The 23,132-nt window shown below is 38.5% G+C and overlaps 1 pseudogene; it reads left to right on the forward strand.

Annotated features, from left to right (window-relative positions):
• The first annotated feature begins 12,027 nt into the window (after nucleotides 1-12,027).
• Nucleotides 12,028-13,921, forward strand: LOC141425909 (glutamate dehydrogenase 1, mitochondrial-like; annotated as a pseudogene).
• Nucleotides 13,922-23,132: the final 9,211 nt, after the last annotated feature.

The following is a 23,132-nucleotide window of genomic DNA, read 5'->3' on the forward strand; positions in this document are numbered from 1 at the left end:
ACATGAAAATGTCAGATTTTACTATATATTTTAATGGTTTATGGGTACAGAAGCTAGTTATGCCCATAAGATAGAGTAAACTATTGTAAACTTTCATAGAATGTAGAGATTTACTTGGAGCTTCCATGAGACTTTCCCACAAATATCAGCTACTTCGACATCCTAATCTTTCTTTTTTTTTGTCAGTACTGGAGTTTGAACTTAGGGCCTCAAGCTTGGTAGAGAGGTGCTCCACCAACTGAGTCACAGTCCTCAACACGCTCCTCTTAATAGTCCAGTTGCACGTATTCTACATTCAAACTTTTGGATAAAAATGAAAACTAATTAATGAGTTACTCCTGAACTCATCAAATGTTTTCCATATGGAATTGACCAGGAAATGATACTTCTTTAAATCAATGACTATGGCTTTTTGATTAAAAATGGGTAACATTCCCTAGAGACTCTCCTGCCAGCCTCAACTGAACAGTATTATATTAAATGTGTAATGTAATCAACTTTTATTCCCTTATTTTCAGTGACTCTTCTTATAAGTTTTAGAGAGGTAAATAATCTCAATACAGTGTTCATAAGCATAACTCATTCATGTTTTTACAATTTCTATACTAGCTAAAGTGTGAGCTGCTATTGTGAAAGGTCACAGATCATCCAGTTGGGAACACAGAAAATAACTGGATAAGTATAATTTAACAAAGGATGAACATGATATAAAAAAGGATTGAGGAGATGCAATAAACTGATAATTGGCAATAGTCTACCCCTTTGACTATTCATCTTCCCTATATACCCTTATATACAAATTGAAACTCCTCAATATCTATAAAAGCTATACTTTCATCAAACTCAAGATATGGTTATCTGTCTTAAAGTTCTTGTGCTTTGCCCCAAATAAGGCAACCCAGAGTAGTCAATGTACCCATCCATGGTTGGGTGATATATATTTTTATAAGAAACTGCCAAAATAAAAAAAGAAAACAAAAATAAAAAAAAGAAACTGCCATACTTTTTCCAAAGTGACCAATTTTACTATTTTAACATATGAAAAGTTCCAACTGCACCATATCCTCACCAACATTTGGTATCATCCTCCATTGCAAGTATGTATTGACTTTAACAGCTATGCGTAGCTTTGGAGCAAGGACTGATTAAACAGAAATGAAATATAATAGTGAGTTTAATAACATATTCTGTTCACATTCCAGTCCACCTTAAATACTTTACTGTAATTCCCCCCATTTACAATATAGAGAAATGGTGGCCAAGAGATATATAGAGAAAGTAAGTCAATGTGGGCTTACTACTGGAACTAGAAAGCCACAGTCTCTTGGCATGTACTTTCCATAGCTCAATGGCTGGAAATTTAGGTAACTTAATTCTCCATATAAAATTCCTTTGCAATAAAGTGATAGTCTATAATTTTTCTATATTTTTGTCTTGGTAGGTGCTGGCAGCCTTTAAGGATATACAAAAGGAGGTAAGGTTAAATTGTTATGGTCTACATTCCCTGGTCTCATCACCATGATTTTATTTATTCCACATCCAGAGTCCAAATTTTGGACTCTATCCAGTTTTACCTTCAAAGATTAGCACTGATTTGTCTCTCCAGTCAGCTAAAGCAAGAAGACACTTAACAATTCCCTTGAGTAGGAAGTATAATAACATATAGAGAATTTTGTATTTACCAGAAATTCTCTCAGCAAATGTATTCTGAATTGCTGTGTGAAATATGAAATGCTGATAAGGAATGGAGTTGAGGGAAGTCCTTAAGTGGCATGATAAGCTTCAGGTGAGTATGCCTATTAACTGTAGGAAGATATAACTTAGAGATAGAAATTAAACTTTTGGGTACACAGAAAGCATTCTCTCCCTCTACTCTTCCTCCATGCAGAGTTCAGTCTCTTTTCTAAACATTGATCAAAATATTTTAACAATATATTCAAGTGTGCGGTATATTGTTGCCCTTCTCCCATGCTGAGTAATTGCACTAGCACTCAAGGTGCTGATATGTCTGTCTTAACCAAGCACACTCACATCTCTCTCTCCTCTCTCTCTCTCTCTCTCTCTCTCTCTCTCTCTCTCTCTCTCTCTCCCTCTCCATGTGTGCATATGTGTATTTTGTGGAAATTAAAATCTAAATGTAATATGAGCCTCCTATAGTCTTAAGAACAGAGGTTCTCTCTTTCTAGTTGAGGAGGAATGATAGGCAAAGGGATTGAGAAACATTGAAAATAAACTTCCTCTATCTCATCATCCACATCACTTTTGGCCTTAGAACTGGGTCCCTTTCTATGGTTCAAGTAGCCACATCATTGAATCCTGTTGTAGAGTCTAGGACTTACTTGTTTCTGCATGGCTGTGGGTAAGTGGGGTCACTAGATAGAGATCAGAGCCTTCATATTTTCACCCAAGTTTTGCCTCTAAGGTCAGGGTGGTTCTACCCTACCCAGAACTTGTCTCTGAGGTCATAGTCTCCTCCTAACAGGACTTGAGCTAGTGGGAGGAACCTTATGCATAAAAGTGGGACTTGTGTTTTCTGACTTCCCTCCTCTCAGGGTGTATATATGAAATTAACAGTCCATCTCACATTCCCCTTCTGAAGCCCTCTTTGGTGCTTCTTCGTGAAGTCAATCAGACACAAACTCCACCCTGGACAGATTCCCCCAGGCTCATGCAGACCAAATACACTCCAGTCAAAAGCATATAAGGGAAATGTTTATATTTCAATACTGAGATAAGAATTAAGTCAAGCAAAGAAAGACTGGGAAGAGGTGGAATTGGGATATTCTTCTTTCTGATTAAGCAGAACTAAGACTCATACTAGAGCATTCTAATGCAGAAAAACCATCTGTTTATGCCTTGTGAACTTAGGGGGCCCAAACTGTATCATCAACAACTAGTTTACTATGAGGTAAGTAAGAAGGAGTCTTTCAAAGGACCTTCACAAAAGGTTCCTTAAAGAGAACCCCTGTAGACTCTGTGAAGAGGGGAAAAGGGGCAGAAAAGTGATAGCAAAAAGTCCAGAATAAAAGAAGTGAGCTCATTGTATGAGTAGTTATGGCTGTAAGCAATAATTATATGTCTCCCACCCCTAAAAAGGCTACAGCTTACTCCTATTTATCTACTGCTTCATTATTTAACATCTATTGAACATATGTTGCATGTAGAGCATTATTTTAAGTGATATGGTTTGAGAGGTACAAAGACAATACAAATTCTGCTTTCAAGGAATGGGGAATTTAGTTCCGTCCCCAGTAAATGAATATTTCCCAAGTAGGCATTGCTATATCTGACCAAGCCTATAGATAGTACACTGGTCCAGAGGAGACAGTTACCTGAGTCTCTGACTCTCTTAATTCTCGTTCTTTTTCAGCTACAGGAAGATGCTCGGATTCGAGGTAAAAAAAAAAGGGAATAAGGGACAGAATCTAGGAGGAAATAAGGAGTTCATTCCAAAGTCTCACCTTAGGATATTCTATCTGGCTTAGAGCTGGAATCCAGGTCCTCTTATATCCCCCCTTTAATTGAGATGGGCACTGGCTTTCCTTGAAACCTTGCTTGGAGGTTCCAGCAGGGAAGTGCAGATAACTCATACCATATAAAGATCAGTCCTCCTTTATGAGAACCTTTATGACCATGTTTCAAGAGGGACACACATGGAGTGGTGAGGAATGAAGGGGACACCTGCCTAGCCAGCCAGATTAGCTGAATCAACCCTGGTGATCAGTGGGGTGACAGATGTCACAGCCAGATCACTCTTACATCCCATCAACTTTTCTTAAAGTCTCCATGAACACACTCTAGTTTTGCCTCTGCCTAGCCCAGTTACCTGGCATCTTAGTCCACTCACATTACTGTAACAGAATATCATAGACTGGGTGGTTTATAAGCAACTGAAATTTATTTAACAGTTCTGGAGTCTGGGAAGTCTAAGATCAAGATGCTGGCAAATTTGGCATCTAATGAGGACCCACTTTCTGGTTTCAAGACACCCGTGTCCTTTTCAGTGTGTTTTCCTATACTGGAAGGAGCATTTTATAAGGGCACTAAACCCACTCATGAGGGAAGAATCCTTATGACTTAATCACCTGCATCTGTCAAAGGACCCACTTCCAAGTATCATCACATTGGGAATGTGATTTTTTTTTGTTTTTGTTTTGGGAGGGTTGGTTTTAGTTTGGGGTTTTGGGCAATATTGCCTTCTAGACAGGTGTTCTACCACTTGAGCCATGCCCCAAGCTTTTTTATGATTTGTTTTCAGGTAAGGTCTCAAGTTTTTGCTCAGGACCAGCCTCAGAAAGCAACAGCCTCTGGAGTAACTGTGATTACAAGAATGAACCACCCCATCCAGCTTACTGACTGAGATGGGGTCTCGCTAACTTTTTGTCTAGGCTAGGCTCAAATCCTCAAACCTCCTGGTCTCCACCTCCCAAGTAGTTGGGATTATGGAAGTGAGCCACCATGCCTGGCTGAGATTAAATTTTAATATATGAATGTAAAGGGGCCACGAGCGTTCAGTCTAGAGCACCTGGTCCGGTAGAAGGATCTCTTTCTCCCTGGGCAGGGCTTTTGGGCCTGAGGACACACTCAGTCCTCATTTAGACATGTTTTTTTTTTCAATAGTGGAAAGACAGCAAGCTCTGAGGGGAGCAGCTTCCCAGCTCTGTGGTAAGGTCTTAGCAGGGATAAGATAGCAGAGAGGTCAGAATGGATGATTATCCAGGGTGCACAAACGCAAATTCTAATGTTTTCAGAAAAATAATCCAAAATATCCAGGACACTAGAGTTGTCACATCAAATCCATATCAAAGCTCCTTCCTCCCACTCATCCAAGAACCTAGAGATAGGGACTTTTCAAGCTTTTGTACATATACAAATCATCTGAGTCCTTTTTTAAAAAGCAGATTTTTATTCGTAGGACTAGGGTGGGCTTGAGGTTCTGAGATTCTATATTTCAATCTGACGCCAATGCTGCTGATGAATAACTAACACATTGATTATTAAGGATAAATATGACAGCCTAAAGAGAGAGCCTCAAATGCCAAGGTGAAGTCAAGGACCTACATACTCATTGAAAGCATGAGGAGACTTCAGCTGTGGTTCATGAGGCAGCAGGAAGAGGAAACCTAAGGAGAGTCTGACTACTCTTGGGTCTCTCTGATATCAGAACCACTCTATGCTTTATTAAGCCCTCTAAGACAATCTGCCAGAATACAAACCTCCTTGAGAATGTTTAAATATAGGCCATCCATAGAAGATACCCTCTGATCTTTCTGCAAGTCTAGTCAATCACCACTCCAGAATAAGAAAATATGGCCTGAAGAAATACATCATGAGACACTGGAAAACTCTTTTTAGATATTGGTCCCTAAAGGTCAAAAGGCCAAAGGGCCAAGTTTATCTCTGCTTAAAGGATGTTCTCCTTTATCTAAGGAAACTTCCTGAAACACCTCTCTGATTACTCAGGTTATAAAAATGTGGATTTTGGTAGTACTTGCTGCTGCTCCTGTTCTGTGTCCTGAAAGGTGAGGACAGAGGGTGAAATTCAGATGACTGAGAATATAAGTCTCATTTTATCCACTTTTCCACACACAAAAGAAGAGGTAAGACGTGAGAAACTAAGGACTGGTTCCAGTAGCAGTGGTCTAAGACTGAGGCATTTGACTAATTCCTAAATGACCGGCACAGGTTGGACAGAGTGGACACAAGTGACTACACATCTAGATATCTGGTGCCACATCCTGCCAATCCTAATAGGTCCGTGGTATCCTTACAAGTCTGGCCCCTCCCATTTTAACTGGTTATACTCCAAACTAGGAATATGAGCTTGTCAACTGGGAAGACCCCTGTAACTGAATGCCTCCTTCCTATATCCACCTCAGGGATGAGCAACTGTTCTGTGACACCCATCTCATCGGCACCCCCCAAGACTGGGTAAGTGGCTCTATTCTGATAGTCTATAAGGAAGATAGCATCCATCTGGATAAGGGTGTGATAGCCAGAAATAGAGCTATCTCTGAACCTTGAACCTTCAGAAGCCTATAATTCCAATGCACATCCCTTCCTAAAAAGCAAGAATTGGTCCCCCACAACTCTCAACTGATGGTGAACTACAGAACCAGAGCTTCCTCCTCCATCCAAAGCCCCATCAGAGATCCCTACAGTCCAAGGGTTGGTCCTGGACCTCACCATAATAGATTTTGGGAAATTCTCTTCATTCAGTTGAGGATACAAGGAAAAAGGATGGGTAGAAAAGAAAAGTCATGAAGAATGAGTAAAGAATCAAGGATTTAGAAGAAGGATGCAAAGACAACTTATTAAAGTTTGAGAGTCCAATGTCCCAACATTGAGAGATGTCAATTTCTTTTCCACAGAACAGGACAAGAAGAAAAAAGATAGGGCTACCACATCAGAAATTCAATTTACACATTAGTAATGACTTCCAATAGTGGCAATTGAGAAACAGAAACTGATAGTCAATAAAGAGGGACTGGAGGTGTGGCTCAAGTTGTAGAGTATCTGTCTAGCCAAGTGCAAGGCTCTGAGTTCAAATCCCCAAACTGCCAGAAATAAAGACTATAATATCATGCTTCGGAGGACTTTAAAGAAAAATACTTATGAAAAATCAATTTGACATATTGCAGATATGGTCCTGCCTGAACCAGGAAATGGAAAAGATGAACTCCCTAGATCCCTTTTCAAACAAAATTTGTCCCTATCTCAGAGAGTTGGCCCTTGTAAAATAAAAACATGCCTTTTAAATAAGTTGATTATGCTTTAACTTGCTCAGTGCTGAACCACAGAAGGAATAATGAATAGGTAACCTCATGTTTATGTAACATGAGGTTATATAAGCCTTCAACCTTTAATATGAAGAACATTTTTGATTGGCCAAAACCCCCTTTGAATATCTGATTTTATTTAATACTCCTCTGGAGCAAGCAAGCAGAATTTTCCTGATGAAAACATAGGTTCTGATAAGTTATGACACTTAATGCCCAATGAGGGCTTTTTCCTGATTATCAGTGAATTGCAACTTCCAGAGCCAGTGATGCCATTCCTATTGGAGTGTGACAAAATCTCTAAAGACAAAGGAGTTTAGGGAGGGGCACAAAATGTGGGATCTCCTTCCCTCATGCAATACACAATCTCCCCTTATTTGGTACAGAAGCGTCAAGACTCCGGATTTCCCTACAACCCCGAAGCTAACGTCACAGTTCAGCATTGGAGAGCAGCCATCAGGAGCCGGGTGCCACAACCTGAGAATGCACCTTTCTGGCCAGTCAGCTTATTACCCTGCACCCTAATTCGAGCAAGGAAAAGAAGGACTCCTGTATTCCCAGGTGTTTACCCAAATGATCTTTCCCCTAAACTCCACCCTGCCTACCTTGCTATAATAAGGAACCCAGACCTCATAGATACTCATCGCAACATAGCAGCAGGCAGATGTGGTCCAATGCAAAGGGCAATGGGGCTGAAAGAGTGGGCAGGTGAAGGAAGTATCAAGCCAGGTTCTTTCTCTGTGATCAAGACAAAGAGCCAAACCGAGTGCATCAAGTGTGGATAGTTTTGTATAGGAAGGGAGTGTTCAAGAATCAGGGATAGAAAGTTATGAGATAAAGAGATGGAAAGGTGGAGAGTTTAAAAACACATTAATAAATATGAGGTCCATAATTTCCTATGGAAAATGCTATGGAAACTTATATTACTTTGGGAACTTAATTCAGTATCAAGAGTCAAACACAATCCATACATATGTAGACTCTTTTGTCAAGGTTCTGTTAAATAAAGTACTTTAGTGTGATACCCCCAAAGGCACTGCCATTTCCTCAACTCTTTTAACTATCCTGTACCTTAGGCTCATCTATTTCTAACCCCACATGGAGAAGACTGTCTCAGATGCTCACTCCCCTGTAATGGGCTCTCTAGAGTCACTGGGAATTCTTTTCAAGACAGAATCTGAGTTATATGTGATTGAGAAAATTGGATCCATCTGCCTGTTTCTTAATATAGTGACTATATATTTTCTTAAATGTCCCATTTCAAATATTTTATCCTACAAGTAATCACATGCACAAAATGTTCCAATATTTTGGAAAAAAGATTACATCTTTTTAAAAACACATTCATAAAATTTCTGTCATCATCAAAACCCAGTTTGGCTCAGATATTAAGGTAGAAAGCTTCCTTTCTCTTTAATACAACATAGAGAGCAAGTGAAGGATAACAAAGATCCTAAAATGGACACTGCTGAAAGAGAATATGGTCTATGACTAATAGATCTCCTCCCTTGGTTGGTGTTGGATGTGTTGGAAGGGGGACATAAGGGTAGGTAGAAGGCATTGTTTTACCTTTAGTGCTGCCTGCTTAGTAAACTACCCAGCAGGGAAGAAAATAAACTTCTTTTTTTTCCCCACCTATATAACTGACACATAGGGCTCACCTGCCTGCAAAAGAGAATAGGCAGACATCATCGCTGAACCGAGAAGAGGCAGTGGTGCCCATATACAGAGATGTCAGGGTACATGGCTGCACCTGGGAACTTGGAAATCAAGGGAGACCCAAGCACATCACAACAACCAAGTTAAGAATTCAGCAAACAGATGAGGGAAATAAATGTGATGTAAAACAACAATTCTCTCTCTTGGTTCTTCCTTGGTGGTGGAATGTAATGACAACAACACTTTGGCTATTTAGATAACAGCACTGTATAATGGAAGACCTGGATTATAAAGTCATTCTAAGTTATCCTTTGGAGCCTCAGTTACCTCTCCTATACATAAGAAAGCATAACTAGAAAGCACTGAAGGCCTCTTTCATTTCTAACAGGTTTTGATTGGGATGGTTTCAGTGTACTACTTCAACACAGTTACCCCACTACCTATGGGAAGTCCACCCAGTCTAAAAATATTTCTTATAAGAAAGGACTATTCAGGACACTTGTTAAAGATATGACCTTTGCAAATATAAATACACATATTACATGTAGGGAAACATGTACTATTTTGTTTTCTAAACAAAATCTGAACAAATGAATATAAAATGAAATAACTACACAACATAGAATTTAATTCCAGAATCAAGCATTTGGTCACAACAATAAAACAAAGAGAATGCTTTATAGTGACAAAGTACATTTTTAAAATATTCACCTCATTAGTAGTTGACTTGGCATTTGCTAAAATACAAATCTTAGCTTATCAATTAGGACTTTATAAAATTAACAGAAAATTTTTACATACTGAAGAAATACCAGAATTATTGATAACAACTAGACAAAAATGCTCTCTACTTTCATCTTAATAGCCACTGTAAGCCTGTAGCAAGATGAACACAAAATAAACCACATACAACAATATTTAAAATGCTCTCAGAGAAAATACAAACAGATCCACAGGGATCCAGATTGGAGTTATTAGTGTGTTCAAAATATAGCAAAACAATTCTGCTAGAGAACTGGAATCTATAAAATATAATGAAAAGATAAAATATAATAACCAAAATTATGCAGACTGGAAACAAGGGAAGATTAACAAAATTGAATGTAGGTCAATAGAAAATACCAAAACAAATAGAAAGACAAAAAAGGAAAACAAAAGTATTAAAATGTGGGGGAAATGGTAAAGTTTAATGTGTTTTTAGAGGTTCAGAAGGAACAGTAGGATGTAACAACAATATGTAAACCAAGTTAAATAGAAGTTGAAATTTGGGAATAAAGAAAGGACCATTACAGTGACAGATTATAGGAAATAGCTACTGTATTCAGGGTTTGCAGAACATAGAGAACAAGTCAGTAGCTAGAAGCTTGCAGGAAAGAGGTTTGTTGAGCTGGAACTCATATCTCTGAAAAGTACTGCTGCTGTGTATATCAGGAGCCCACAAGAGCCTTCCTTAGGGAGCCAGGAAGAGGGAGTTTTCTTGCAGCTGTTGACATATCCAAAACATGAGGAAAGTAGCACTGAGAGTGCTAAGAAGCAGCTGAAAAGTGGATCCCAAGCTAACTTGATGCTAACAATAAGTAGTCTTTTTGTGCCATAACCTAATGAGACAAGTATCAAATATGCTTTGTCAATTCTACACATCAGAAAGTGTAAGAGTGAGTTTGGAAAGATGAGTAGCTTAAGAACCACTATAAACCTCTAGTAGGTAAGCACAAAATAAACCACACTTACACCAATAGGGAAACAAATATCAACAGATAAATGAACTTTTTAAATATATGTTACACAAGGGAATAATATTCAGCCTTTAAAAAGCAGGAATTCTGTCATTTGCAACATCGATGGACCTAAAAGACATTATGCTAAGGTGGAAACAAACCAGGCACAAAGAGACAAGTACTCCGTGTTCTCACTTGTATGTGGAATCTAAGCAAAACAAACTCATTGGAATAGAGACTTGGTGGTTACCAAGGGTGGTATGGTGGGAGGATGGGTGAGGAAGGGGGAAACTATGGTATAAAAAATTGTGTTAAAAGAAGGAATAGGTTCTGCTGATCTATTATAATTAATCATTATGCATAGTGTATTACAAAATAGCTAAAAGAATGGATTTTAAATGTTCTCACCAAAAAGAAATGAAATGTATTTGAGGTGATATGTTAATTAACTTGATCTATACATATTGAAACATCACTCTGTACCCCATAAATTTATAAAATTATTGCTGTCAAAATTGTGAATAAAAGGCTCAAAACTACAAATAAAAAAGGACATTACCATTGATACCACAGAACTAAAAAGGATCATAAAAGACTATTAACAATTATATATCAACAAATTGGATAATACACACTTAACAAATAAATCCCTAGACATGCCAAGAATGAAATTATGGGGGGGGAAGGAAAATCTGAACAGACTAAATAAAAGGAGATTGACTCAATAATAACCACCACACACACACACACACACACACACACATACATCTCAGGCCTGGGGCCAGGGTCATGGCTCAAGTAGTAGAGTGACTGCCAAGCAAGGGTGAGGTCCTGAGTTCAAACCCCAGTACTGACAGGAGAAAAAGCTAAAAAGAAAGCCCAGGCTTCACTGGTGAATTATACCAAACATTTGAAGAATAATCAATACCAATCCCTGTCAAATTCTTTTTTAAAAAAACTGAAGAAGAAAAAACATCCAAATTTATTTTATGAAGCCCTAATACCCAAGTCACACTAACATACTACAAGAAAAAAACAATTACAGGGAAGATGGCAGATTGCCATGGCTAACAATACTGTATTATCTACTTAAATTTTTCTAAGAAGATAGATCTTAAGTATTTTTACCACAAAAAAATGTTAATAGTAGAGGTGAGAAGATACATCTATGGCTTCAGAATGGCGACAGTTCCATGACTGTATACTTATCCCCAAATTCATCCAGTTGGATACATTAAATATGTACAGTTTTTAACATCAATCCCACCTCATGAATGTGATTATTACAATTAAAAAATAAGTCTAAGTTTTGGCCAGGTGTGGTGTCTCACTGTGTAATCCCAGCTACTTGGGAGGTGGAGATAGGAAGGATAGTGTTTGAACAGAGAAAAAGGGAGGTACTTTAGGTATCTGAAAAATACCTAAAGCAAAAAGGGCTGGGCTCATGCCTGAAGTGGCAGAGCACCCGTCTAGCGAGCACAGAACCCTGAGTTCAAACTCCACTACCACCCACCCCATGAATCATACTCCAAATATCTGCAAAGTTCCCTGTCCCATCAGCCTCAGGTCCACTTTGGGATCTCACAAACTCCTTTCTTTGCCCAGGGCGTGCACACCCAGCTGAGTGTGCATAGAGCTCCATGTGGGGACTGAACTCTTCAATATGTGAGACACCCACAGGTGGGAAAACAAAGGATCCTGGGTCAAGGGGCTCCACTGGCACTTTTGACCAGGAAAAGAAATGGGGGTGGGCTCGCCCTGAAGAAGCCGGCCACTAGACTGAAAACCTATCTCCTAGACGACAGAAAATAGGTTGCTATTATTTCAATAATGAAAGAAAATGCATTCAAACTGTTGTCCCATACCTCAAAATGAACCTGAAAACGAACGAAAATGTACTTCAGAATTGGAGGGGCCACTCCAGAGACACTGCAATCAGGTTCCTCCTGGGATCTGATAGGTGGGTGCCATCTTCCCTCCCATTCCAGGCATCCTTTGGTAGGGGGCGTTACAGTGGCACCTCTGTCACCTCTCCCACTCTGGAAGGGACTTCCAGGAGCCCAGGAACCTGTGGCTTTAAAAGGCATTTGGCTCCTGGCTCCATCTCCTGCCCAGGCTCCTCTTCCTGCTCCACCTCCAAGCATACATCTGAGTAGCACTTTGCCTTTCGCCCTCCTCCCTACAGCATGTCCTGCCGCTTGGACAACATTCTGCTGCTGGCCAACCCCTGGCCAGGCTTACCACGCTGACTGAATCAGCCCCTTTCCTGAGACATACAGCATTCATCATCCAAAAGCCAGGAACTACGCGGCTGCCAGCTCAGTGGCTGCCGTCCAGGAAGATGACCCCAACTTCTTCAAGATGGTGGCACCATCATTGTGGAAGGCAAGCTGGTGGAGGACATCAACACCTGGGAGAGCAAGGAACAGAAGCAACATACCATACGCGGCATCTTCAGCATCATCAAGCCCTGCAACCATGTGCTGAGCCTCTCCTTCCCCATCCTGTGCAACAACAGGTCCTGGGGTTACCTAGCCCAGCACAGCCAGTACTGTACGCCCTGAAAGGGAAGTATCCATTACAAACTAGATGTGAGTGTGACTGAAGTAAAAGCTTCGGCTTCCCATATAAATGTGCTGTGGTTGATGTTCCATTTGGGGACACTAAAGCTGCCGTAAAGATCAATCCCATGAATTATTCCGATAATGAATTGGAAAAGATCACAAGGAGGTTCACCATGGAACTAGCAAAGAAGGGCTTTATTGGTCCTGGGTTTGATGTGCCTTCCCCAGACATGGGCACAGGTGAACAGGAGATGTCCTGGATAGCTGACACCTATGCCAGCACCATAGGTTGCCTGCACATGCCTGTGTTCCTGGTAAACCCATCAATCAGGGTGATATTCATGGCTATATGTCTGGTACTGGTCGTGGTGTTTTCTATGGAATCAAAAACTTCCTCAATGAAGAGTCTTACATGAGCATTATAGGAATGACACCAGGGTTTGGTATTTGTTATTCGGGGATTTGGTAACGTAGACCTTCACTCTTATGAGACATTTGCATCACTCTGGCACTAGATGTGTTGGTGCTGGTGAATATAATGGGATCATATGGAATTCAGATAGCATTGACCCAAAGGAACAAGAAGACTTCAGTTTGCAACATGAATCAATCCTGGGCTTCCCCAAGACAAAGCCCTATGAAGGAAGCACCTTGGAAGCAGACTATGACATATTGATTCTTGCTGTCACTGAAAAGCAATTGACCAAATCCAGTGCACCCAAAGTGAAAGCCAAAATCATTGCTGGAGCTGCCAATGGACCAGAAGCTGACAAAAGTTTCCTAAAGAGGAACATTATGGTTCTTCCTGATCTGTCTGTGAATGCTAGAGGAGTAACAGTATCTAATTTCAAGTGGCTAAAGAATATAAATCAAGCCAGCTATTGCCATTTGACCTTCAAATATGAAAGAGAGTTTAACTACCACTTGCTCATGTCTATTCAAGAAAGTTTAAGGAAAAAATGGAGAGCATCCTGGAGCTATCCCTGTTGTCCCCACAGCAGCATTCCAAAACTGAATATCAGGTGCATCTGAGAAAGACATGCATTCTGGTTTAGCTCGCACTATAGAGCAGTCTGCCAAGCAAGTCATGTATGCAGCCATGAAGTATAACTTGGGATTAGACTTAAAAGCAGTTACTTACATAAATGCCATTGAGAAAATCTTCAGAGTGTACCATGAAGCTGGTTTGATCTTCAAATAGATAATCACTGACTGCTTCTTGCTACTTTTCCACCTGTACTTCTGCACACCCAGCATGAGTTTATATGTAACCACAGAATTCTCTTTCTGTCATGGTTGTCATTCTCAACAAGTCAATTTAAATGAGCTCTTTAAGAAGAAGAAAGAAATTATGGTCAGGATGCCATATATATGATCATATGAATGAGATCACATATTAGAGTGAAAGTAGAAATTGCCTGCACCAGATAGCCATTTGGAATATATAGTATGTTATAATATTATAAAAATAATAAGGGTCTTTTACCTGGCCGTGCTCCCTTGCTCCATATTGTGCTCAATATGTTAATTACTTGTATAAGGTGAGCATTTGTATTCAACAACAGTCAGTTGCTTGCCTTATTTTGCTCTGGGCAAATCTGGGATGTGCTGTAACACTGACTTATGTAAGAAGTGCATATGTGGCATATTCAGAAGGTGGCGTTATCTTAAAATGAGTTTTTAACAACAGTAACTTGGCAAAATAACCCAATCTTATAGCTATAAACAAAAATAAAAGCTGTTTCTTATTAAGCATTTTATTGTTTTAGAAAAAATTTTGGAATAAAGTAAGTACATGTTGCTGTAATAAAGTTACCTTTGATCAAGCAGTGATAGCTTATGAATGGAAAAAGTTTTTATAACAAATTACAATTTATAATTTTATAATTTATAATTCTCTATTATTGTCTATCAAAAAGCCACATGATAATAAAATACCTTCATATCTACAGATAATTGAGTCTATTTTTGATAAGATTATATGAATTTGCTCAATATGAGTGACATGCAGTCCAAATAATATGGTAACCTCATCCTCTTAACCAATTTTCCATTTCTTTTTGAAGATCTATTGTGTTGACTAACTGAACAATTATTCAAGTAGAGTAACCCAGAAAAAAGTTGCTGAGTTTTCCTGTCTTGTCTGGTTGACATCTCTAAGAAGTTCCGATCCTCAACTCTGCCTGATTGTCTGTTCCTCTCGAAGGCTTTACATTCTGCACACCAGTCAGTTAAAGTGGGGATTAAACAATGGAGCAAATGTTTTGTTTGAAATTTTTTTTGGACAGGACCTTTTGAACACTACTCCAAACAAAGTGGAAGATGTTATTTATGTAACAAATTTGGGAGTTTTTTCAACAATAATAACTTTTCAGAAACTCGTAACTATAAGCGAGGTGTAGTGGCTCATGCCTATAATCCCAACTATTCAGGAGGCAGTTGGGAGAATCACAATTTGAGGCCAGCCCCGGGGTGGGTGGGGAAAGTTAGCAGGACCCCATCTCAACAAATAAGCAGGGCATGGTGGCATGTTCCTGCCATCCCAGCTATATGGGATATAAATAGGAGGATCAAGGTCTGGGCTATTCAGGAGAAAACACCAACACCCCATTTAAAAAGTCACTTAAGCAGCAGGGCACCTCTGGCTCACACCTATAAACCTAGCTACTCAGGAGACAGAGACCAGGAGGATCAAGCCAGCCCAGGCAAATAGTTTGTGAGACCCTATCTCAAAAAAACCTATAACTAAAAAGGCTGGTGGAGTTGCTCAAGGTGTAGGCACTGAGTTCAAACTCCAGAACCGCAAAAAAAAAAACTAACTAAAGCAAAAAAGTTTGGTGGTGCTGCTTAAGTGAGGCCCAGAGTCCAAACTCCAATAGCACAAAAAAGAAAAACAATTCTAACTGCAGTAATTTGTGACTTCACAACTTAACTTGATAATAAAAGCAGTAATTAAAAGCGTGTCTGTTTTAAAAAGTACAAGGAAATATTTTCAGACAAACAATAGCTGGAGGACATTAGTGGCACATTTGCCAAGCAGAAATACTGAAAGGATCTCAGTATTATATTTATAGAGGGAAAATATTCCTTATTAGAAACATTGAAATTCAAATGTGAGTTGAGTGCATGAAAATTTGAACATGTGAGTAAATTTAAATGAATATTGATCTGTATAGTAATAATGTCTTGAGTCATTATACACACACATGTAATACATACTACGTAAATATACACATAAACATATGCACATATATAATCAAAATATAGCCTGGGCAAAATGCAGAATCCTATCTCTAAAATAAGAGCAAAGAGTAGGCAATCTGGCTCAAGTGGTAAAGTGCCTGCCTAGCAAGCATAAAGCCCTGAATTCAAACCCCAATACGACAAAGAATATATACATATATATATATATGTATATATATGCGTATATATATGCATATGTATATGTAAAATGAAAACAATAAAATATAAAACAAAACAATGAATCTTACTTGCCCAGAAAGTGGTAAGAGTACTAGTTTATAGGATGCATGTGTAAATATCCAGTATAGCAACTAATACAAGAATAAAGGATTCCTTCCTAATTTGAAGGGGAAAGTGGAGTAATTTTTAAATCAGTTAATCTACAAGAAGGAAAGGAAAAAAAGGAATATACAGAGCAAATGGTGAGATGAGAAGTTTAAATCCAAGTACAACAGTAATTAAATGTAAATTGGCTTCTCTATGTACAAAATAGTGATTATCAACTAAAACGCTGCTCAAAAAGTTAAACCTTAAATACCACTAATATAATAAAAAGATGAAAATGCTATATCTTATTTTTAGAAAGAAAGCTTGTAAAGTAGCAATAGGAACCTTGCTACAGCCTCCCCTTTATTCATTTCCAGAAAAAAACAAAATTGGAGTAGAATATAATGGGATTACTATAGAGGGGTGGTACTTACAATCCATTCTTATTTGGTCATTTGAGGAAAGTCAATATTCAATAACCCAGAGGTGACTTGGGAATACAAGCAATATTGTTTAAAGCAGATGGCATTTTGAGCAGAAAAGTTCCCTTTAGTTCAAACATTCGGATGTAGTCCAGAGTCTAGAACAACTGGACCTTTAACAAACACCCACAAAGACACCCCAATGCCCAGAAATCTGTTAAAACATTTTCACACTCTACCACTCCTCACTAGCCCCACCCCAGCTAATCCCTTCCAGATATTATATCTTTAATAAAAATGTTTAACTTTCCCATTGTAGGAATTGAAGGTGTGGCTCAAGTAGCATGGCTTTCTAGGCAAGAGCAAACCTCTCTACCACCAAAAGAAAAAAAATTCCTATTGCAAATGTTCAATTAAGTCAGTCCTCTATTGGTTTTAAAAGGTAAGGTCCTTTTCACACATTTTGTACAATGGCCATGTTGTATGTAATGTGTCCTTTGATCTAATGAGATCTAGGTAATGGTTGAAAATTTATAAAAAAATGAAAAAGGTATATTTCCAGGACCTTGATGTTTTATCTCAGCTTCAGTTAAAAAATAATCAAAGCACAAGGAGAAGTAAGTCTAGTTTTGTCAAAAGTTCTTTTGAATACCTCATAACTCTTTTTTATTCATTTATTCATATGTGCATACTGCTTCCAGAGTATTTCCTGCTCTCTCCTGTACTAGCTTCAGAGTTTTGGGCCTGATATTAAGGTCCTTGATCCATTTTGAGTTGATACTAGTACAAGGTGATAAACATGGATCTAGACTCAGTTTTCTGCAGGTAGATAACCACTTTTCCCAGCAACATTTATTGAAAAGGCTGTCTATTTTCCATCATGTCTCTTTAGCACCTTTGTCAAAAATAAGGTGGGCATAGCTGTGTGGATTCATATCCCGGTCCTCTGTTCTGTTCCACTGGTCTTCATGTCTGTTTTTGTGCCTGTACCATGTGCTTTTATTTCTATCGCTTTGTAATATAGTTTGAAGTCGGGTATTGTGATACCTCTAGCCTTGCTCTTTTTGCTGAGTATTGCTTTGGCAATTTGCGGTCTCTTGTGTTTCCAAATAAACTTTAGGTAGATTTTTCAATCTCTGTGATGAATGTCATTGGGATTTTGATGGGAACTGCATTAAACATGTAGATTGCTTTTGGCAGTATAGCCATTTTTACTATGTTGATTCTACCAATCCATGAGAAAGGGAAATCTTTCTACCTTCTGTAGTCTTCTTCGATCTCTTTCTTCAGGGGTTTGTAGTTCTCCTTGTAGAGATCATTCACATCCTTTGTTAAGTTTACTCCTAGCAATTTGATTTTTTGAAGCTATTGTAAATGGGATTGTTTCCATATATTCTTTCTCAATTTTTTGTTGTTGGTGGATAGAAAAGCTAATGATTTTTGTAGGTTGATTTTGTATCCTGTCACCTTGCTGTAGCTGTTTATGGTCTCTAGGAGTTTTTGGGTAAAGTTTTTTGGATCTTTAAGATACAAGATCATGTCGTCTGCAAGTAGGGATATTTTGACATCTTCTTTACCTATTTGTATTCCTTTTATTTCTTCTTCTTGCCTAATTGCTCTGGCTAAGAATTCCAGTACTATGTTGAATAGGAGTGGGGATAGTCACCCTTGTCTGGTTCCTGATTTTAGAGGAAATGGCTTCAGTTTTTGTCTATTAAGTATGATGTTGGCTATAGGTTTGTCATATATAGCTTTTATAATGTTGAGGTACATTCCTTCTATTCCTAGTTTTCTTAAAACTAGTTTTCTTTTATCATGAAGTGGTGTTGGATCTTATCAGTTTTTCTGTATCTATTGAGATGATCAAGTGGTTTTTATCTTTGCTTCTATTAATGTGATGTATAACATTTATAGATTTGAGTATGTCGAACCACCCTGCATCCCTGGGATGAAGCCAACTTGGTGGTGGTGAATGATCTTTCTGATATGTTGTTGGATTCGGTTTGCCATTATTTTGTTGATGACTTTTGTAATCCACATTCATTAAGAAGATTGGCCTATAGTTCTACTTTTTGGAGGTGTCATTGCCTGGTTTTGGGATGAGTGTAATACTGGCTTCATAAAATGAGTTAGGCAGGTTTCCTTCCCTTTCCATTTCATGGAAAAGTTTAAGGAGAGTTGGTATTAGTTCTTCTTTAAAGGTCTGATAGAATTCAGCTGAGAATCCATCAGGTCCTGAACTTTTCTTTTTTGGGAGATTCTTTATTGCTGCTTCCATTTCATTTTGTGTTTGTATATCTATTCAGGTGATTAATATTCTCTTGGTTCAATTTTGGATGGTCGTAAGTATCTAGAAATCTGTCCATTTCTTCAAAATTTTCAAGTTTATTAGAGTATAGGCTCTCAAAGTAGTCTGATGATTTCCTGGATTTCCACAGTGCTTGTTAGCTCCCCTTTTGCATTTCTGATTTTTCTGATTTGGGTTTTTATTCTCCTCATTTTAGTCAGGTTTGCCAGGGGTCTATCAGTCTTGTTTATTTTTTCAAAGAACCAACTTTTTGTTTCATTGCTTCTTTGTATGGTTTTCCTTATTTGTTTCTATGTCATTAATTTCAGCCCTTATTTTTTTATTTCTCTTCTTCTGCTTGTTTTGGGTTTTGCTTGTTCTTGTTTTTCTAGGCATTTCAGATGAAGCGTTATGTCATTGATTTGAGATCTATCTTTTTAATATATGCACTCATGGCTATGAACTTTCTTCTTAGGACTGTCTTTGCTGTGTTCCATAGGTTCTGGTAGGTTGTGTTTTCATTTTCATTAACTTTCAGGAAGGTTTTAATTTCCTCTTTTATTTCATCAGTGACCCACTGATCATTGAGCAATGTGTTGCTCAGCTTCCAAATGTTTGCACGTTTTCTACTGTTGTTTTTGTTGTTGAGTTTTGGTTTTAATGCATTGTGATCGGATAGAATGCATAGTATTATTTCTATTTTCTTGTATTTGCTGAGGCTTGCTTTGTGCCCTAAGACATGATCAATTTTGGAAAGGGTTCCATGGGCTGCTGAGAAGAATGTATATTGTGCAGAAGTTGGATGAAACATTCTATAGACATCAGCTAGGTCCATTTGATATATGGTGTGATTTAATTCTAGAATTTCTTTATTGGTTTTTTGTTTGGATGACCTATCTATTGGTGATAGTGGGTATTAAAGTCTCCCACTATATATGTTGGAGTCTATATATGATTTTAGGTCTTTCAGAATATAACTGATGAAATTGGGTGCACTGACATTGGGTGCATGTATTTTGATAATTGTTACTTACGTTTGGAGTATTTCCCCTTTTATTAGTATGCAGTGTCCTTCTTTATCTCATTTGATTAATGTAGGTTTAAAGTCTACTTTGTCCAAGATAAGTATTGCTACTCCTGCCTGTTTTCAGGGGCCATTGGCTTGGTAAATCTCCTTCCAGCCTTTTACCCTAAGCCAGTTCTTGTTTTCTGTCAATGAGATGGGTCTCCTGTAAGAAACAAATTGTTGGATCTTCCTTTTTAATCCAGTTTACCAGATGGTGTCTTTGAATGGGGAGTTAGTCTGTTGACATTCAGCATTAATATTGATAGGTACATAGTGATTCCTGTCATTTAGGTTTTGTTGTTGTTGTTGTTTAAGTGTTTGTGTGCAGGTAATTAATGTTACTCTCTGATTCCTTGTCTTTCGTCTCCTGTGGTTTGGTGTTGCCTGTCTTCTCATGGTTTTGTTTACTTTCATTTTCTATGTGCAGAATTCCTTGAAGAATCTTTTGTATTGGTGGCTTGGTGGTTATATATTGTTCTAGTTTGTGTTTATCATGGAGACTTTTATAATCCACCTATTTTCAATGATAGTTTTGCTGGGTAGAGTATCCTGGGGTTGAAATTATTTTCATTCAGTGCTTGGAAGATCTCACCCCATGCTCTTCTTGCTTTTAATGTTTCTGTTGAGAAATCTGCTGTGATTTTGATGGGTTTACATTTGTATGTTATTTGTTTTTTCTTTCTTACACCCTCAATGTTCTTTCTCTATTTTCTGTGGTTGTTGTTTTAATAATAATATGTTGTGGGGCAGTTCTATTTTGGTCAAGTCTGTTTGGTGTCCTGGAGGCTTCCTGTACCTGAATGGGCATGGCTTTCTCTAGGTTTGGGTAATTTTCTGTTATTATCTTGTTGAATATATTACAAATCCCTTTTGCTTGGACCTCTTCTCCTTCCTCAAAGCCTATGATTCCAAGGTTTGGTCTTTTGATGGAGTTGGTGAGTTCTTGCATATTTCTTTCACAGGTCTTGAGTTGTTTGACTAATAGCTCTTCAATTTTTCCTTTAATTTCCATTTTATCTTCAAGTTCTGAGATTCTGTCTTCTGCTTGTTCTAGTCTGCTGGAGTGTCCTTCCATTGTGTTTTGTATTTGTTTTTCTTTTTTCTGAGGTTTTCCATATCATGGGTCACTTTCTCTTTAATATTGTCTATTTTAATCTTTAATTCATTTATCTTCAATTTATAGTGTTCTGTGTTTCACTTTGGTGTTTATTTAAGGCTCCTATGAGTTCATTTATTTGTTTCTGTGTCTTCTCGTATTCTTTAGTTTTGGTGTCTTGAAATTTCTTGAGTGCCTCTTGTACGTTTGGTTTAACGATGCCTAGTAACATCTCCATGAAATTCTCAGTGGTTACTTGCAGGATTTCTTCTTTGATGTTTTTGTGGGCATCATTGGGTTCCTTGGCATCATTTATCTTTGTTTTGTTGGAGTCTGGAACTGGGTATCTGTTCTCTTCATTTCCCTCTGAATCCTGCATTAAATTATTTTGGGGGAGAGAATGGTTTCCACCCCTTTTCTTCCTCTCATCTCTCTCTCTACCTGGTACTGTGCAACTACGTTGTTGATAAACTAGTTGTTGGTTTCAGTCACCTGTTTCCCTTGGTTTCATTTTGTTTTGTGGCTATATTGGGTTTGTAGCTAAGTGTGTGTGTGTGTTATTTCTGTCCCAGGTCTGGGTGTAATTTAGTATTTGCTAATTCACAATAGTAAAACTAGGAACAACAACAATAACAAAAAACCCAAAGAAGTCAACGTGAAGAGATGAACAAAGAAACACAAACAAACAAGAAACAGAATAAACAAACAAACAAAAATTCCAGGTTCAGGAACAATTTCAGTCATATTTTAAGTTCTGGTATTACTCCTCCAGTATTCAATCCTGTTGTTGGTATTTAAGCAGAAGCTCTGTCAAGGTCTTCCCAGGTGGTTGGAGAGTGCTTTTTTTTTTTCTTCTTTCAGAGGCAGCTGCTTGGTCAGCTCCTCCCTCAGTGGGGAGTTTGTATGTTGGCCTCAGGTTCTGGAATCAGCTCTGTAGCCCACTAGCAGTCCTGTTATTGAGCTGGGTTTTCACTGTGCTTGATTACTGGGGGCTTCTTTGCCTTGTTCCCTTTCTCTGGGGCAAGGTCAGTGATCCGTCAGTAGGCCCCCTGCAGTCAGAATGTTGTGATGGTTTGTTGACAAACCAATTTTTCAATTTTGCAGTGTTGTTTGACTTTGCTTGTTGCTCACTGGCTCAGGAGATGAGCTTTGTGGACCACTACCTGCCCTATTTCAGGCAGCAGCTTATCACCCACCCACTGTCAGCCCTTCTGCCTTTCCAGCCTTTGTTTGCTGAAAGTTCATGCAGAGATCAGCTCCTTGCCCCTCTCCCTTCTCCATTGCACTTTCAGCAACTCCATCCCTCAACTGTGTGTTATTTTTCAGTTTCTTGTTTCTTGTTTAGTTTTGGGGGGGTTTTTTGGGGGGGTGTCAGTCTGCCCAGGGGGCTATGCTGGTTTATCCTAGGGGTGGCTGGAGGAATACTGTGTAATGCTTGATGCTCACCTGTTAGTCTGATGAATGTCTCCCAAACAGGTTTGGAGCCAACATCTGGCAGTGTGGCAGCTCTCTTGTTTTCTCCATGTAACGTGGCGTGGAGAAGCTTTCCAAAAGCTAGGGGTTCAGGGTATCAAAGTTTTGATTCTCCTTGCTGCTTTATTTCCACCAAGTGTGGCTCCAATGTCTCAGTGAGGTTTTGGAGTCTCAGAGCTCATGCTGTCTGCTTCTGTGCCCTAGTTGATATCTTGGATCTCTCCTTTTTCCATTTTAAGGAAAACCATTTCATGTAGTGAAAAGCTAGAGCTCTGTAGTTTCCCCACCAAGAAGAGGAAGGCAGATTTTTGGCAACAGGCTAGTATCTTTCTCCTGCAAATTAATGTTGTATAATATACCTCATTGTAAGGAATAACTTATTTTGAATCTGTCAAATGCTTGTTTATTAAATCTTGTTTCAAACAATAGGACTTATAGCAAATAAAATGCTGCATTTTATTACAAAACCAATTATTTTGGCAGTTTTATGGTGACAAATTTAATTTGAAACATTGAATCCTAAATGTTTCTATGCTTTCTTGAATGAATCTGGGTGTA

The sequence above is a fragment of the Castor canadensis genome, chromosome 8 (genome assembly GCF_047511655.1).
Source record: "Castor canadensis chromosome 8, mCasCan1.hap1v2, whole genome shotgun sequence".
Taxonomy (NCBI): Eukaryota; Metazoa; Chordata; class Mammalia; order Rodentia; family Castoridae; genus Castor; species Castor canadensis.